The following is an 18083-nucleotide window of genomic DNA, read 5'->3' as shown; positions in this document are numbered from 1 at the left end:
GTGCTGGGGTTCGGACATGGTTTTCGTGTGAGCCCAAGGCGTCACGTGTTGGAGACTTGGTATGCTGTGTGGGACTTCTGGAGGTAGGGCCCAGCAGCGGGTCAGTTAGGTCACTGGGGGCGTGTCCTTGAAGGGGATGGATACGGTTCTCATAGCAGAAGCCAGACTGTCCTGGCTTGCTGTGTTCCACCCCGCCATGCCGCTCCCACCACCATGCCCTCTGCCCCTGAGGTCTTCACTAGAGCCAAGAGGGTGCTGGCGCTGTGCCCTTGAACGTCCAGAACTGGGAGCTCCAGAGCCGCTTTCTGTTTGTCCACATTTCCCAGCCTCAGGGACTTCATTACAGTACCAGATAATGGACTTTCATTCCATTATAGATGCACCTTGACCAGGTGTAACGCCACTCGGGCATAATTGGCTACTTACTATCTTGAGAATAAAAGGGGGAATAGTTAAAGGACACATTTAAAATATATTCTGAAAGAGTAACTAAAAGGTTTGGGCTCATAACTGACTCTAATAAAATGCATGAGTTTACACAGATGGCTTTGCTCAGACAAGAAAAAAATAATCCTTATTCTGGTCTCACAGTAATTACTGATTGCTAAGACATACTCAGATTGCTGTGACTCTACTCCCCTCCCTAGCCCAGAGCTAGCCGAATCGGTCACCCTAGAATCCTCTTGCAAATGTAGCCATGTGGAGACACCTGTCTGAGAAGGGAAGAGAGGGAGGGAGGGAGGGAAGAAGGGAGGGGAGAAAGAGAAAGAGAGAGAGAGAGAGAGAGAGAGAGCGAGCGAGCTCCAGACAGGGAGAGAGTTACCAGGGATACCATTTGTATTCTGGATCCAGCTATTCCTGATATGTACTAGTTACTACTTCATTTATTTATACCTTGAGTTTCAGCCATGCTTCCAGGGATATTTTTTCCCAGCATTTATTCATTTACTACAAGCATGATACTTTCTCCTTGCCCAGCCTTCGACTGTGGACTGGAACATCAAAGGCAAATAAACTTCCTGCAAGACTGCATAGCTGGAAGGAGGAAGGGAGACGCAGACACAAATTTACAGTGAATAAAAACACGTAAATGCCGTGCAGGTGCCTGCACACTGAGCTGGAGGGCCAGAGAGCAAGGCGCTCCTGTGGGAGGGTGGAGACCCCCCTTCCCTTTACGGGGGCGTTTAGCACGAGGTCAGAGCTCACCAGGTGGGGAAGGGGGAGGCAAGCACGCAGCAACAGGGAATGACGACTTGGACTGCAGGTTGGGGACTCCCTGGGTTGGGGACATTGGGCGGGGGAGTAGTGGGACACCTGGGACTCTTCGTGCCTGTAACCATGAATCCCATCCTGGACACTCACATGTGTGCTTGCACAGCCTCTGAACTTGCTCCTTAAAGTGACCCTTCACTGCCAATCTTCTTACTACCAAAAGGTAGCACTGAGGCAGGACACCAAAGCAGTGTCCCCGCACTATGTCTCTGTGACTGACTTGGGAAGATGGCCTTTTCAAAGCAGATTCTTGATTGCTTAACTAAGCAGCACCTACAGACACTTCCAAGAAGAATTTCCACATTGTCTTTGAGCCTGGAAAACAAGGACTTGCCTTTTTTTTTTTTTTTTTGACAGGCAGAGTGGACAGTGAGAGAGAGAGACAGAGAGAAAGGTCTCCCTTTGCCGTTGGTTCACCCTCCAATGGCTGCTGTGGCTGGCGCACCGCGCTGATCCGATGGCAGGAGCCAGGTACTTTTCCTGGTCTCCCATGGGGTGCAGGGCCCAAGCACTTGGGCCATCCTCCACTGCACTCCCTGGCCACAGCAGAGAGCTGGCCTGGAAGAGGGGCAGCCGGGACAGAATCCGGCGCCCCGACCGGGACTAGAACCCGGTGTGCCGGCGCCGCTAGGCGGAGGATTAGCCTAGTGAGCCGCGGCGCCGGCTAGGACTTTTCTTTTTAACATTGTCTTGGAGACATCTCTAACCTGTGGAGTTGTCCCCTAGATAATACACCAGTGGGCACTTTCTACAGCAAATGCCTGGACTGTGGTTACTGGTACTTCTTCACCTGTACATAACTATCTTGGTTTTCGCATTCATGGATGGTTCCTGGCCCCAGGCTTTCTGGAACTAAGAGCAGTTGTAAAAGCTGCATTGCTCCATCAGGATGGGCTCCCTGAGGCTGAGCTGGGACTCTCTAATGACTGCAAGACAGTCTTCCTGACATTGAACTTACATCCTGGAAGTCTGATGTTCTGTTGATTTGTCACTTGCTCTGGTGGGGGACTAGCTCTCCTGGATTTCCGTCCCCATGTTTGAGGACTGTAACTTCAGTGTCACCTCAGCGTTACAGCCGTTACTTAAGTGCTGTCATTTGCTCAGTATATAAATTGGGTGTATTCTCTTCCAGCTTTTGTAGCCCAGCCAGGCTATAAAAGATAATGCTCATTATTCCAGCCGCTGTTTCTTTCCTTCGGAAGCTGAAGGTTTCACAGGCTCTCTCGTCATTTGTTGGCTGGAAAGAATGCAGCGGCATCCATGGCACTTGTTCCTTTCATGTTTAGGCAAAGCTTTCTGGCTTTTGTTCTCAGATAAATCAAATGCTAAAATATTTTGTTGCAAAAACAGAGATTCCCTTTTGTGATCTCCCACCACTGATTCTCCATTTGACTGCGCTGTTCCAGATCCAGGAGAGGGCGTAAACAAATCTCTGTGAGCTGGAGATAATTTGCAAGAAATGGAGGAGACAGGTCATAATTTTTTAAATTGAATATGACTCACCACCCCAAATGGGTTTTTGTGTTCCCAGCATTTTGCAGGCAGCATCTAGAAGTTGGCAGTTATTCCATATTTATTACTAAATGTGACAAAAAAAAAAAACTACCACAATTTATCTAATCACCAATAACAACTGACGTGGAAGAGCTGTTTAATCGTATGATTTTCATGGTCCATCATCTTCCAGACCAACCACCTTGGCCCTCTGCAAGGCCTGGGAAGCCTCTTACACCATCCTCAGTTTCCCGTGTTCCCTGATGGGGTGCTTCTCAGACGGGTGGCACGCTCTCCTGCCTTGGGCACTGCCGTGGACTGTCCTTGGCGGGATCTGCCTTCTACTCCATGCACCAATTCTGCCTTCCCTGTCCCAGGGGTCTTCACACCTCAGTTCACAGGTCAGCCTCTTCAGTGGCCTCCTTGGTTCTGCAGGGCTGGGTGGTGGCTAGGCCATCTCTCTGAGGTCCCCGGGTCACCTGCTCCCCCATCAGTCCCAGGGAACAAATTCCTCAAGGGCCTTTCATCCCCTCTGCCCGCAAGACCTGAGGACTCCCTGAGTGTCCAGCTGGTTAAAGGACGGGGCTCCTTGCAGCTTCTCTGAAGAGCAGGACAGGAAGTTTCTAAGAACGTCAGTGGGAGGGTGGTACCATGGGGAAAGGGAATGCTGGGGGTTCCAGGTGGCAAACGTGCCTGCGCCTGGGAACCCAGGGTCCACTCTGCCCTCGTCCATTCTTCTGGGAGCCTGCCCCTCCTCCTAACCCCACTGCTGCTGTGTGGTTGCTGCTGAATCCACTGTGCTGCTTCTTTGGAGGCAGCCCCTCGACCGAGCATGGCAGAACCATGCTGTCACGCTCCTGGCAGAGGCAGAGAAATGCAACCAGGCAAACTTCCAGTGTCCAGCCTGGAGCTGGAGAGTGTAAAAGAAACATACCTTTCGGGGACAATAATTCACAAGATGATAATACAACTTTTGTGTTTTGACAGGCAGAGTTAGACAGTGAGAGAGAGAGAGAGACAGAAAGAAAGGTCTTCCTTCCGTTGGTTCACTCCCCAAATAGCTGCTACGGCTGGCACACTGCGCCAATCTGAAGCCAGGAGCCAGGTGCTTCCTCCTGGTCTCCCATGTGGGTGCAGGGCCCAAGCACTTGGGCCATCTTCCACTGCCTTCCCGGGCCACAGCAGAGAGCTGGACTGGAAGATGAGCCACCAGGACAGAATCTGGTGCCCCAATTGGGACTAGAACCCAGGGTGCTGGCGCCACAGGCGGAGGATTAGCCTAGTGAGCTGCAGCACTGGCCATTACAACTTGGTTTTGGCTATAAGCAAGAAGAAATATTGAGCAATAAAAAAATACCTTGGCTTTAAAACATCTGAAATGACTTCAGACTAGGAATCTAAACTTGTTTTCCATCCCTCAAAAGTCCTTGCTTCTTTAGCAGGTAGAATTTGAGGCTTTTGTTATTCCTGTTTTCTTTTTGGTAGGAAACACGAGCAACCATAAAGATTGCATTCAAGACAAAGCCGGGCAAAGCAAGTGCTCTATACTAATAGTGTCCCTCAGTCTCTATGCTTATTTCCTCATTAGATAAGATGGAGACTAAAGTGCAGTTTGCAAATGTACACATCCAGGGAAAACTAGGATAAGTAAAACTGGCAAAGAATGTGCTTCATGTCAGTGTAACCAATTACAAATGGAACCGTGAAAGACTCAACCGGCCCTTCTGTTTATATAAGCTATATATGGATAGGTATAACCACAGATTTAAATTATGTAGACTACATATAGATAGGTATATCCATGGATTTAAATTCACTTGTCTGTATATATGTACCCTTTGACAGGTCAACTTCATAGGCATACTGATTCATATCACGTCTCTACTTCATACCAAGGTACATAATAGAGAGCTAAATGAGGGTGTCATTCAAAACCTTTATTTGTCCACCTCCCCCAGTGCTGTGAAAAATGCATGCTGTGCTACAGACACAAGATGGACAGTGTCAGCCCAGAGAGACCACAGGTCTGGTAGAATGGAGACATAAAAATCAAGCAACCAACAAAATAAGGGATGATGACAGATTAAGCATCTTTTCCCTTTAACCAGCCTCATTGTAAATTTAGACAATTCTCCGAGATGGCACTGACACCTGCATTTTGTGTGCCAGAGGACAGCCCCCTGGAGGAAGCACCTGTGGCCATGTCCTCCATCTGTGCTGGCAGGTGCAGGGACAGGCCCTTCCTGCTTAGTGGTAAGCTATGGAAGGAACCAGATTTTTGTGGGACGAATTTGCCGTAATATAATTTCTAAGAAAACTAGGATATGATAATGTGTTTCAATCAGGTTTAGATGGAATCTGGGAATGTAAGGACTTTAACATTCAAATAAAAACCGAGAAGTAATTTTGAAAAAATAGGAAAGGCAGAGAGAACCTATTAGTAACATGAGAATCACGAGTGTAAAGCCGAGACTCTTGTCTGTAGGGGAGCGGAAATCAGAAACAGAGTGAAGAAGAATAAAACACAGCAGAAAAGCCTGCAGTGCGCTAACACTGAGCACTTCCAAGCTACCCAAACAACTCAAACAAGAGAATAAGATAACGCAGCTTCCAAACTCACATAAGAAACTTGCACACTTCAATTTTAAAGGCCAACAAGCTACTGGAAAAGTAAAATATACACCAACTGACTCATGAGTAATGATGCAAACATTCAAAATAAATTTTTGACTAATTAAGCCCAGAACTGTGTTAGAACATGAACAGATCCTGCACATTAGACTATTTATTCACAGACTGTTCTCTGAGCACCATCTCTGTGCCAGATAATAAGAGCTCTGCTAGGAGACAGTGGCAAGCAGAGAGCCGCAGTGTGCCCATCTAGAATGGAGGGAAAACAAACAAACAAACAAACAAAATGAGCACTTGATACATTTCAGACAGTGACGAACCCAACAAGTAAGGTAGGAATAAGGGTTTATTTCAAAGTACAAGGATGTGCCAACCCGTACATACTCATCAATTTAGTACATGCCACAGAAAACTTCAGGAGAGGGGATTAAGTCATTGTTCAACCCAAATCACTTGAATATAAGCTATTACTAACAAACTGGTACATACTTTACAAATAATCAGCATGATAAGTAAAAGCTACTGTAAATTTGATAGTCACTTGCCAAAAGACAACAACAGTAAGACACTAAATGAAAAATCTTACTGCACTAGAATTTTTCCATCACTGAGTAAGAAAACAGAACATATGTCATCCATGTTAAAAAGCTTTGACTAATTCATCCTTATTTCCAGGTGACACAATGGCTGAACTAGAAAACCAAAAAGACTCTGTGAAAAGTCATGACAATTAATAAGCAAATTTTGTTAAGTCACTGGATGCAAACTATACAGATGCAGTAAAAGAATTTATCTTTTTTAATAATAGCAAAATCCAATTAAAATATAATTTTAAAAATTTCATTCCTAATACTGACTTAATCTATAAAGCACTGATACATTTATTCACCAAGAAAATCAAAAGATCTATTATAATATTTAAAAATAAAGACCTGCATAAATTAAGAGGCAAAATATTTTGAATGCAAGGGGTGGTCACTATCATTTAAATATCAGTCTTTGAGTGTGCATGTAAATTTCTTGCAAGTCACATTGGAACTTCAGGTGGGATTTAGGAGGAAGAGAGAGGAAGAATGGACACAAATGTTTTTAATAATCACCTGGAAATCAAATAGGCAGGGCTTTATAAGATATTTTTGAATAATCAGAGCTAAGGGGCAACTTGGCAGGTATAAAATTACCATTTGTCAAGTTAGTATAAGGAATAGAAAAATAGTATTTTCATAAAGTACATAAATAGGTCACTGGAACAGAGAGCTAGAAATACCTGTAAATATGTGTGTGTGTGTGTATGTATCTTAAGATATGACAAAGTTGGCATTTCCATTTAGCATGGCAAGGACGGTTTATTTAATAAATGGTGTGGTTATCGAATAGCTGATCATTGGAGTGAATAGTTGTCACTCATCATTGCAGAAAATTCCAGATAGAACAAGCATCCGATATGAAAAGGAACAACAAAACATTTAATAGAATGTAACATGGAAACTATAGGAGGAAGTTCATATAAATTTGCAAAGCAAAGGTGAAGAGTTTCCTTAGAAAGACATAAACTGAATCATCTCTGTATAAGGACAATGTTCTACATTTCAAAAATTTCTGCAATGGAAAAAGGAAAGAATGCTTACAGAATACATAGTAGACACAGGATTAATACATCTACACTTAAAATATTTTTTACCAATTACTTAAAATCATGAGCAATCCAGTTCAACACTGAATAATATGAGATGGTCAATCTTAGAAGAGAAAATGCAAAGTGCTAACCATAAGAAAGAAAAAAACCTTACTGATAGGCAGAGAAGTTCTAATTAATAGCCACAGTGGTATGCTATTTTCACATATGACTTTATAAAGTGAAGGCTGCTGGGCCAGTGAGTGTGTATTAAACAAGAATCCAGTGTGAGAGTGGAAGTGCTTTTCTTGTTTGGAAATAATCTAGCAGTTTGCATAAAAATCCTAAGTGCATGTATTGTTTCCTCTGGTTATTAACAAAAATAGCAATACCAGTATATAATAACTGGTGTACAGGGTCTCTACCTCTGCACAGTTTGTAGGGAAAAAAGAAATAAACAAAAGAAGATTTTGCTCAATACTTATGTTATAGAATACTATGCAGCAGTGAAAATGAACAAACATTGATCTTGAAAGTTTTATAAGAAATTCTGTTACATGAAAAAATTGGTAAAATATACTATTACCATCTAAAGAAAAATAAACAGCACTATAGATTTTCTTATGAGTATAGAACAAGTTCTAGAGAAAGTCACAGAAAAGTGTTCACGTTAATCACCTTAGGATGCATGGGGTTGGCCACGGGACAGAGAAGAAGGTGAGGCTCCCCAGGCAGCAGGGGACACTGCTGCTGACGGCTACAGATCCATGGGGGAACATGGCAGAGGACCAGGCTAGAGTAGTCACCAGAGGTTAGATCAGAAAGGCTGCCACTGTCTCAGGGGACTGTGGGCTTCATTCTGAAGGGAACCGGAAACTTGTGAATGGTTTTAAGTGGCTGAGTCATGTCACTAGGTTAGAAATAATGCATAGGGTACCTAATTACAGAGAACGCAGAGCCCAGAGCACAGGGCCTATGGAGTTGTGCCATGGAAACAGAGGTACCTGGTGCTGGACTCTAGTGCCAGCCAAGGCTCTTCTCGGATCTACCCCAGTATCACCCTCAGCCTAGCTCCTAAGCCCTTGCACGACACCAACTCAAGTCATCTTCCTGCTCGCTTCCTTGAGCCAGCAGTGTGTATTACACTTTGTTTTAGACCACATTTATTTTCCTTTTGGTTGATTTGTTAAAATCTGGTCAACTAATTACAAATACTATCACTTCTTTCTTTTCTCCTTTTTTATTAATCTAAAGAAACAGATTTCATGTATTTCATAGATAAAATTCTAAGCATAGAATACTTCCAGCCGGCGCCGTGGCTCAATAGGCTAATCCTCCGCCTAGCGGCGCCGGCACACCGGGTTCTAGTCCCGGTCGGGGCGCTGGATTCTGTCCCGGTTGCCCCTCTTCCAGGCCAGCCCTCTGCTGTGGCCAGGGAGTGCAGTGGAGGATGGCCCAGGTGCTTGGGCCCTGCACCCCATGGGAGACCAGGAAAAGCACCTGGCTCCTGGCTCCTGCCATCGGATCAGCGCGGTGCGCTGGCCGCAGCGTGCCGGCCGCGGCGGCCATTGGAGGGTGAACCAATGGCAAAAGGAAGACCTTTCTCTCTGTCTCTCTCTCTCACTGTCCACTCTGCCTATCAAAAAAATTAAAAAAAAAAAAAAAGAATACTTCCCTCCTTCTTCTCTCTTCCCTCCCACTCTTTCTCTCATTCTTTTCAATTTTTGCAATATTTTAATTTACTTTACAGTGACAGGCTTCATGCTCCACTAAATAAACGTTCAACGAGCAAAAAGTGTACAGCAGGAATATCCACAAGGAATATCAACAGTAAGCAACTCTCAGATGTCAATTTCACTCATATACATGAAAAAAAGTTTTTGTACTCAATAAATTAGCTAGTACAAAACATGTGATACTCGTCCTTTTGGGTCTGCATTATTTCATTAGGCATACTGTTCTCCAGTTGCATCCATTTCTAATTTCTGATGGTAACCTGAACTTACTGAAGTGTACTTGCGTCTTTAATTTCTTTTCTCCAATTTATATCTCCTCCTAGTCAAATGTATATGTACCTTGCATAAGTAATATTTTGCTAATTATATGAACGATAACATTCTTAGAGAGTAAAGCTTTCAATTTGTCATAAACGAAGGACAGTTACATCAATATATATTACTACTGCAATGCTTTTATGATTATGTAGCTAAAAACACTATATTGCATGTTGGGAGGGAAAATTTTAAGTCTGAAAAACAACCTTCTCCCCAAATGTCCTTAACTCAGAATCTCATATATCAAGCATTAGCCTAGAGGAGATGTTTATGGTTAGGTTATAAAATTTGCTGGGGAAAAAGAAGTTGTTTATAATCAACATGGAAAAATCACCTACATCATCAGACTTCAAAAGGAAGTCATGCTGAAAACAACCGGAAAATGTGCCCCTCTGACACTGGGGTCACCTCAGTAGGTAGCATACAACTGAGACATGACATAAATCTTGACAAACACTGTCCATCTAAAAGTGCTCTTTTACTTCAATTTGAGTTCTTTAATGACAGCAAGTACTATACATCATAAACTGAGACCTAGATGACAAGTCCATTCAACACAATGTCTTCTGTTTCACAGATATATTATATTCTATTTGTTGGAACATTAAATCAGGTGAAGCTATTTTCACTCTAAATATAGAGGTATATGCTCATTAATTATAGTGACTTCTGCACAAAAATTTATTTCTACACTGCAGTGGAGTCCTAGGAAACTATTAATTTTATGTTACTCAGGGGCTATATACTACAATCTTCTACTTAGAACACAAGTTATAAAAAACGGGCACCTGGGGTTCTGTTGAGAATCATTCTAGACCACTAGGAGCTCCATCTACACCATTCAGTCTAACCGGCTGTACGTTACTAATGGTGGATATTGTGCATTGTCCCTGTGTCTTTCTGCATGGGAACTCAGTAGCATGAACAAGTAGTGTATTCCTCCAATCACCTAAGTCGTTACTAGCCAACTGGATGGTGTCCCTCACGGCATTGAGCAGGAAGAATGATGGGTGTTATTTCCATCTTACTTTTCATACCAGTTGGGTGAACCAGTCTACCTGGAACATGCTGAGTTATATTAGGCACCTATTATTCTGTTGCCACTGTGGAGCGTACCTCCTTATGCCCATTCATGCAAATCCACTTTTCTTTTCAGAAAGTCGGCGCTACTTAGGCTTATATAACAGAAACACTACCCCAGAACTAAAATACACGTAAGTAAACTCAAGTTGGAGAGCTGTCAACAGTTTTTGGCGGTGACCACTCCTTTCATCACCAACACCTGGTGTTCAGCGAATGCATCATTACTTGGCTGGTTATATATAAGCCCATCTGTACAAAAATGGCCACATGCCTGCTCATACTTGGCCAGACTTGTGTCCTAAAATATTGATGCCAGGTAATGATGAGCTCTGATGACCTTCGTAACCCAGTGAAGAGAAGAGAGCCGACAAAAATACTTTATATGGGGCAAATGTTGAAATATGCCATGATGATATTACTAAGTATAGTAACATAAAACAAAAATGTACTGTATGTGGTAATTATAAAACCATTTAAATACATTATTTCACCTTGTTTTTCATTTGTGAGGACTGCTGGGAAGTAGAAGTCTTATCATCTATGATATGATCAGGAAGAAGCAACGTGTGTGTCATTTGTGGATATAAAAATTTCTGAGTTGACTATTTAAGCCCACCTATCAGCTCCTTGTGCACATGTATTAGAAATATTGTTGTATGTCTCTGTGCCCTGATGGCTGCTGAGAAGTTCCTCATTCATCTGTAAATCATAATTGACATGAAATCACATTTTGCCAAATATTTTATAACCTCCTTTTATGAAGCTGTGAACAATAAATTAGCTACACATATGAAAATTCCCATATATTTGCATACAAATAAGTATTTTGTCAAATTTCTACGTTTGTTTGATAGTCAATGACCCATCAAGCTATCAGAGTGACTTCATTACACGACATGTGGGTGCCAGGGCTCAATGCTGGTTTATCCTAATTACAGCCTCCTATGCTGGTACCAGCAGCTGCTGTCTCAGTAGTGACGTTTGCCCATCATGTTGAGTTCACCACGCTTATGCAACAACAACGATAACATTGTTTATTCACACATTCAATGAGAGAAAGTTCAAGTGAATTTTCTGGGTTCCAATAAAGTCTCAAGAGAATAAAAGTGCAAGAGAAATCCAATTGCTTTAAAATACTTGCAGTGTAAATTTGTCAATGGGTCAATTTCCAGTATATTTCCTCCCCCTGGTATAAATGGGATCTGCAGGGAAATCACAGGGTGGACATAAGTGATTTACGGTGGCAGTTTCTGTTTCCAGAGAAGAGTGGTGTGAATTGTGTATGTGTATTAGGTGATTTTCCTCACAAGATCATCACCATTTTTTGAGTCCTGTGAGAATGAAAGCCATTCTATTTTAGTTTGAACCCTAAGCACACAAAAAAACTTGGTGGAAAAATAGGTAGATGCTCATAGATTTAGGAAAGGGTGAAGAGGGATTCCAAGTACTCTGACACACAATTATACACAGCTTGCCCCTCCCCCAAAGGTTTTCCAGACCCTATTCCCCAGCCTTTTCCTAATGCTTTCCAAGGTAAGCCATCAAGGCTTGCTATGATGGGAAGAGCAAAATCAGCTTCCACTTCCTAGAGAAATAAAGAACTGAAATGGACAAACAATCTGCCCGGGTTGGGGCGGGGGGAGAACTGGAGCAATTTCCCAGGCGCCCGTCCCCTCGGAGGTCATCTCCACGCTGAGCTTCAGCGGTCACTGCTCCTGGCAGGTGCACAGACCACCCTTGCAGGGGGGCAGCTCCACCACCCTGAGAAGTAAAACCAAAAAGCTAGAGCACACAGCAGCGCATCCTCCTGTGCGATCACGCCTGCACCTTGCGCACAGCACCCGATGAAGGGCACTCACTGTGTATCTTGCAGGGTGGGGCGTTGGGCAGGGTCCCGGAGTCGCAGGAAGCAAGGTGAAATGTCCACCTCAGGCAAGAAGGTAGAGAGAGGGGAACGGTGATCGCGGCACGACAGGTTAGGCACTGCAGAAGGCAGCGAGGAGGACGGACGCGGGCGTGGCACTGCTTCTGGTTATGGGGCGTATAGGGTCACGGGAAGAAGGACCCTCTTGTCAGCCTCTTTCTCTGAACAAGTCTCGAGGATTCATCCACCTGTGGCTCCCACACATTTAGATTTTACAAACCAAATTAATAATAAATAATAATGGAAATGAATGATAAAATAATAAAATAATCAACAATAATAAATATTAACGGGAAAATGGGCTATGTTTGAATTTTGAATTTAAAACAAAATTAAGAGCTGCCATAAATTGTTTTCTACCAGATACAAACAGTCTAAAACAAGTGGGGGTTCTAATACTCATTTTTATTTTGTGGCTTGCTTGCTTTTTATTAAAGTGTAACTGATCCACAACCAACCAATCTCCTTGATAAAATTACAAGTGTTGACATAAGTGCGTACCCACTGCCAAAATGCCTGGGGACATCTCCCCTGACTCAGGTTGCCTCCTGGGCCATTAGTAGCCACACACACCCTCCCCCCCGTCCCACCCCTTCCACGGCCATTGTCATCCTATCCTCAGGTAACCACTGCCCTACTTTCTGTGACTAGATTAGGTTGAATTTTCTAGAATTTTCCATATAAATCATACATTATACACCCCCTTTTATTTAGGCTGATTTTTTCTTTTTCACTTAGCATAAGTTTTCACAACCCATCATCTATGCCACTGAAGAGCACATTAAGTATTCTTTCTTTTCCTTTTTCCAGTGTAGCTCTGCTACCAAACAGGCAGGGGCCTACAGGACTCCTGTTTTATGTTTTTAAATAGAGTTTATATCTTAGAGCACTTTTAAGTTTGATCAGAAGGTATGGAGAGTTTCCATATACTCTCTATTCCCACACACCGTTGCCTACCAATACCTCACACGACCAGAGTGGACATTTTTCAAAATCAATGAACTTACATTGATTTATTTATTTAAAGATTTATTTATGTATTTGAAAAGGAGAGCTACAGAGGCAAAGGCAGAGAGAGGGAGAGAGAGAGAGGTCTTCCATTTGCTGGTTCACTCCCCAGATGGCTGCAACAGCTGGAGCTGAGCCGATCCAAAGCCAGCAGCCAGGAGCTTCTTCTGGGTCTCCCATTGGGTGCAGGGGCCCAAGGACTTGGGCCATCTTCCACTGTTTTCCCAGGCAATAGCAGAGAGCTGGATTGGAACTGGAGCAGCCAGGACTAGAACCAGCACCCACATGGGACGCCGGCACTGCAAGCGGCGGCTTTACTTGTTATGCCACAGCACCAGCCCCTGAATTTATATTGACACACGATCATCACCCAAACTCCATAGTTTACATTAGAGTTCACTCTTGATGTTTCACATCCTATGGGTTTTGACAAATGTCTAATGAATTGCGTCTGCTGTAAAATATCAGACAAAATTCTTAATCCTCTGTGCTCCACCTATATCCCTCTCAACCTCCTAGCAGCCCTGGATCCTTTTACTGTCTCCATTGTTTTGCTTTCCCAGAAAGTCATATAGGCAGAGTCACACAGGAGGCAGCCTTTTCAGATAGGGTTCCTTCGCTTGGTGAAGTGCGTTTAAGTTTCCTTCACATCCTTTCACGGTTTGATAGCTTGTCTCATTTCAGCACTGAATAATATTCCACTGCCTGAATGCACCAGGATGTATCTGTTCACCTCATGCAGGATTCATCAGTTACTTCTAAGTTTGGGCAATTTTTAATAAAACTACTACAGGCATCCATGTGTCTACATAGGTTTTCACCTCGTTTGGGCAAATAGCAAGGAGTTCGATTGCTGGGTCATATGGTAAGAGCATATTTAGTTTTATAAAATAATGCTAGGCTTCTTTTAAAGTGGCTGTGCCATTTTGCATTCCCTATACCATGTGACCCAGCAATTCCACTCCTGGAAATTTACCCAAGGGAAATGAAATCAGAATATGAAAGTTTTATCTGTACCCCTATAGTCATTGCAGCTTAATTCATAATAGCTAACATATGGAATCAACCCAGATGTCCATCAACTGATCACTAGATAAAGAAATTATGGTATACATACAGTATGAAATACTACTCAGTGGTTAAAAAGAAAATAATGAAATCTTGTCTTTTGCATCAAAATGGATGGAACTGGGAACCATTATACTTAGTGAAACAAGCCAGTCCCCAAAAGACAAATATCACGTGTTTTCCCTGATCTGTGGTAACCAACAGAGTACCTAAAACGTAATGTATAGCAGTGAAGTTGACATTTTGAGATTCAATTATTGTTGACAGCGCTTGTCTCTACTGTTGCAGAATAGTAGTGTTTTTTTTTTTTCATAGTATTTGCTGAATGCTTAGTATAGGGTTAATCTTATGAGCATAAAGTAAACTTAAAATACATCTTTGTAAAAATTAACAGTGAGAACAGGAGAGGGAGGAGGAGAAAGTTTGGGAGTGTGGGCTGGAGGGAGGGTAGAGTGGGAGGTATCACTATGTTCCTAAATCTGTATATATGAAATACATGGAATTTGTATACCTTAAGTAACATTTTTAAAAAATTGGTACAGTCACCTAAAACTCTTATAGAGGCTGACAAAATACTATTTCAGTTAGATGAGTGAAAACTGCACAGGTTCTGTGTCATGCTTATCCAAGCAATAAAGTATTTTTTTTTTTTAGAAAAAAGAAAAGGCAAAACAATAACTGGGAGTTCCTGTTGCTCCAAGTCCTCACTAACATTTGGTGGTATCAGTGTGGCTTTGGATTGAGACCATTCTAACAGGTGTGCAGTGGTATTCATTGTTTTAGTTAGCAATTCTCTAAGGAGGTAAGGTATTGAACTTTTCATACTCTTATTTTCTGTTTGCACATTTTCTTTGTGAAGTGTCTGTTTAGGGCTTTTGCACATTTGAATGGGGCTGCTGATTTTCTAATTGTTGTGTTTTAAAGATTCTTTGTATGTTTTTGGATAACAGTCCTTCATCAGATATGTCTTTCACAAATATTTCTCTCCCTGTCTGTGGTTTGCCTTCTCATTCTCTTCACAGTGCCTTTCACAGAACAGCTATTTTAAATTTAATCAACTACTAAGTATGATGATCTCCAGTTGCATCCATTTCATTGAAAATTCAGTATTTTATTGTTTTTGATGGCTCAGTAGTATTCCATCATGTATATATACTACATTTTATTTATCCAGAAGTCAGTCGATGGACATTTAGTTGCTTCCATATCATAGCTATTGTGAACTGAGCAGCTAGCATCTTCTGAAAGAGTTTATAGACAATAGTTATAATATATTCTTTAGGGGCCCAAGCTTTAGGGGCAGCTGCTGCCTGTAGTGCCAGCATCCCATATGGGTGCCAGTTCGGGTCCCGGCTCATCCACTTTCAATCCAGCTCTCTGCTATGGCCTGGGAAAGCAGTGGAAGGTGGCCCAAGTCCTTAGGCCCCTGCACCTGTGTGGGAGACCTGGAAGAAGCTCCCGGCTCCTGGCTTTGGATCAGCACAGTTCTGGCTGTTGCAGCCAATTGGGGAGTGAACCAGTGAATGGAAGACCTCTCTTTCTCTCTGCGTAACTCTTTCGAATAAATAAATCTTTAATAATTTATTCTTTAAATGCTTGCTTTGTTATAAAGTCCTTCTATGATTTCCTTAAATTCATCAGTGAACCCACTTGGGTATAGCAATTTCTGTTCTGAAAAGTTGTTAGTTATGGATTGATTTTCTTTAGTACATATAGTTTTACTAAGATTGTTTATTTATTCCTTTGGCAGCCTGTGGTTTTTTTTTTATTTATTTATTTTTTTATTTTTTGACAGGCAGAGTGGACAGTGAGAGAGAGAGAGAGAGAGAAAGGTCTTCCTTTTGCCGTTGGTTCACCCTCCAATGGCTGCCGCGGCCGGCGCGCTGCGGCCGGCGCACCACGCTGATCCGATGGCAGGAGCCAGGTACTTTTCCTGGTCTCCCATGGGGTGCAGGGCCCAAGCACCCGGGCCATCCTCCACTGCACTCCCTGGCCACAGCAGAGAGCTGGCCTGGAAGAGGGGCAACCGGGACAGAATCCGGCGCCCCGACCGGGACTAGAACCCGGTGTGCCGGCGCCGCTAGGCGGAGGATTAGCCTAGTGAGCCGCGGCGCCGGCCTTGGCAGCCTGTGTTTTTAAAGGGATTGGTCCATTACATCCAAGTCATCAAATTTGTAGATATAGTATTCCTTTATTATCCTTGTGATGTTCTTTCATTTTTAGTATTAGAAATTTCTGATTGGGGCCGACGCCGTGGCTCACTTGATTAATCCTCCACCTGTGGTGCCAGCATCCCACATGGGTGCTGGATTCCAGTCCCGGTTGCTCCTCTTCCAGTCCAGCTCTCTGCTGTGGCCCGGGAGGGCAGTGGAGGATGGCCCAAGTGCTTGGGCCCCTGCACCCACATGTGAGACCAGGAGGAAGCACATGGCTCCTGGCTTCGGATTGGCGCAGCGCCGGCCGTAACGGCCATTTTGGGGGTGAACCAACAGAAGGAAGACCTTTCTCTCTGTCTCTCTCACTGTATATAACTCTACCTGTCAAATAAATAAAAAAAGAAGTACAGTCATATATATTCACACCACACACACACACACACACACACACCAGGCTTCCAATTAAAAAAAAAATTCTGAATTGTGGGGAGCAACTCGTACTAGACTGTTACTGGAATTAAGACTTATTCTATGCATCTGCTCTCCCACAATATGGCGCTGAGAAGGGAGTAACAACTTCTACGCAGCTGCCTCTCGCCAACTTGAGTGATGACCTGCAGGAGCTGATCCTGCTCCTGATTGGAGGAGAGCAGCGTACTCGGCGTGTGGGTAGCAGAGTTGGGATTGGTGGAAGACGACTATAAAGGAGGAGAGAGACAACATGCACCAGGAACATCTATCTGAAGGAACACCTGTGCAGCCCCCGAGAGAGCCGGCCGGCGGTGTGCCGCTCCCCCGCGGAAGTGGGGAAAGTGGCAGGGGGAACCGCCCTTCCACGGAGGTGGAAGGGTCGGTAGCCAACCCGGGAAGAACCAGCAGCAAACCCGGGGAGGGCCGAGCAGACGAAAGAACAGCGCAGGGTCCTGTGTCGTTCCTCCATGAAGAGGGGGAGCGACATAATGGTGCCGTGACTCGGATATGAAGCTGAGGCAGGGTTTAGTGTCGTTCCCCCACGAAGAGGGGGAGCGACACTGAATCTTTTAAAATTCTTCTATAATTTGGGTAAGACTCATAGAGGATTCAGATCTTAATGTCATAATTTAGTGGTGTTAGGAGAGTGGAAGGTTAGCCTAATTGCAGTGATTAGGAGTTGTGGCCTAGTGGGAGGCCCATCAGTGGCTGGGGCATTTTGCTGGAAGGCAGCTATCATGACAGGGCTTTTATGAAAGGCTGAGTTGGATCCAGCCACTCTCTCTGCTTCTTGGATCACTAGTCCTTCCTCTGCACACATACCACTGCCATCCACAGCCCTCATCAGAGGCCAAACCACTGTTGTTGTCCAGTCTTAGACTTGAACCTCCCAAACTGTGAGCTAAGTGAGCCATTTATCTGTATAAAGTTAGTTAACTCAGGTATTTCATTTTAGTAATGGAAATCTGAATAATACACTTACTTAGCCTAGATACAGACTTATTGATTTTATTGATCTTTTCAAGCAATCAATTTTGGGATTCACTGATTTTGTCTACTGATTTCCTATTTCCAATTTCATTGATGTTTGTCTTGTATTATTTCTCTTTTCCTGCTTTTAGATTTAGTTTGTTCCTATTCTAGTCTCCTATGGTGAAGACTTAACTGGCTGATTTTATATCTTTCTTCTTTTCTAATATGTGCGTTCAATGCTATACATTTTCCTCTAAATACTGCTTTTGCTGTATTCCACAGATTTTGATGTTATATTTTCAATTAGTTCAAAATTGCTCGTGAAATTTCCTCTT

The 18083-nt window shown here is 43.3% G+C and overlaps 1 protein-coding gene across 11 annotated transcripts in view; it reads right to left on the bottom strand.

The window, feature by feature from the left end:
• Positions 1-18083, bottom strand: part of PRKN (parkin RBR E3 ubiquitin protein ligase) — a 1393119-nt gene that overhangs the window by 600552 nt on the left and 774484 nt on the right. The window lies entirely within an intron of this gene.

Source organism: Oryctolagus cuniculus, chromosome 5 (genome assembly GCF_051225735.1).
Source record: "Oryctolagus cuniculus isolate XC-2025 breed Fujian yellow rabbit chromosome 5, ASM5122573v1, whole genome shotgun sequence".
Classification (NCBI taxonomy): domain Eukaryota; kingdom Metazoa; phylum Chordata; class Mammalia; order Lagomorpha; family Leporidae; genus Oryctolagus; species Oryctolagus cuniculus.
Note: the sequence above shows the minus strand (reverse complement) of the source record. Positions and strands in the feature narration are given on the sequence as shown.